General features: G+C 44.1%; 1 non-coding gene across 1 annotated transcript; it reads right to left on the bottom strand.

The window, feature by feature from the left end:
* Positions 1-280: 280 nt before the first annotated feature.
* Positions 281-387, bottom strand: LOC131645320 (small nucleolar RNA R71). The gene has a single exon (XR_009296949.1). It is a non-coding gene; the product is annotated as a small nucleolar RNA R71 (small nucleolar RNA).
* Between the last annotated feature and the right edge of the window lie 425 nt (positions 388-812).

The raw sequence follows: 812 nt of genomic DNA, 5'->3' as shown, positions 1-812 counted from the left end.
CGAGCTGAAACCTTCGTTGGTCCAAGCTGTTCAACAGAATCAATTCTCTGGAAGCGCTGCAGATGACCCCAACCTTCATTTATCTGTGTTCGTGCAATATGCCGACACTGTCAAAGCTAACAACGTTAGTTCCGAAGCTATTCGATTACGTCTCTTTCCTTTCTCCTTGAGAGATAGAGCTAGAGCGTGGCTTCAATCCATGCCTTCTAATTCAATAACTACATGGGATGAATTGAAGAGAGTATTCTTAGCGAGATACTTTCCGCCTAGCAAAACTGCTATGCTCAGAGGTCAAATCAACGGATTTACCTAGAAAGATAACGAATCACTCTTCGAAGCCTGGGAACGTTATAAGGACATGCTTAGACTATGCCCTCATCATGGACTCGAACCATGGCTGATCATCCATACTTTCTATGGTGGTCTCCTATATAACACTAAAATGACTATAGATGCCGCTGCTGGCGGAGCATTAATGGACAAACCCCATGATGAAGCATATAACCTCATAGAGAACATGGCACAAAACCATTACCAATGGGGTGGAGAACGAGCCGCTCTAGAGAAAGCCCAAACCAAAGGAGGAATGTACGAAATAAGTGGTATAGACCGCGTTAACGCTAAAGTAGACGCTTTAACTCAAAAGATCGAGAACTTAACCATCACTCCTTCAGCCACCGCTGCTGCTGTAACACCTAACTGCGAGATTTGTGGATTGACTGGACACGCAGTTGCCGAATGTCAACTCTTGACTGGAATCCTATCTGATCAAGTAAACTATGCTCAAGGAAACCCTTATTCTAACACGTACA

This window comes from Vicia villosa, linkage group LG1 (assembly GCF_029867415.1).
Source record: "Vicia villosa cultivar HV-30 ecotype Madison, WI linkage group LG1, Vvil1.0, whole genome shotgun sequence".
NCBI classification, from domain to species: Eukaryota; Viridiplantae; Streptophyta; class Magnoliopsida; order Fabales; family Fabaceae; genus Vicia; species Vicia villosa.
Note: the sequence above shows the minus strand (reverse complement) of the source record. Positions and strands in the feature narration are given on the sequence as shown.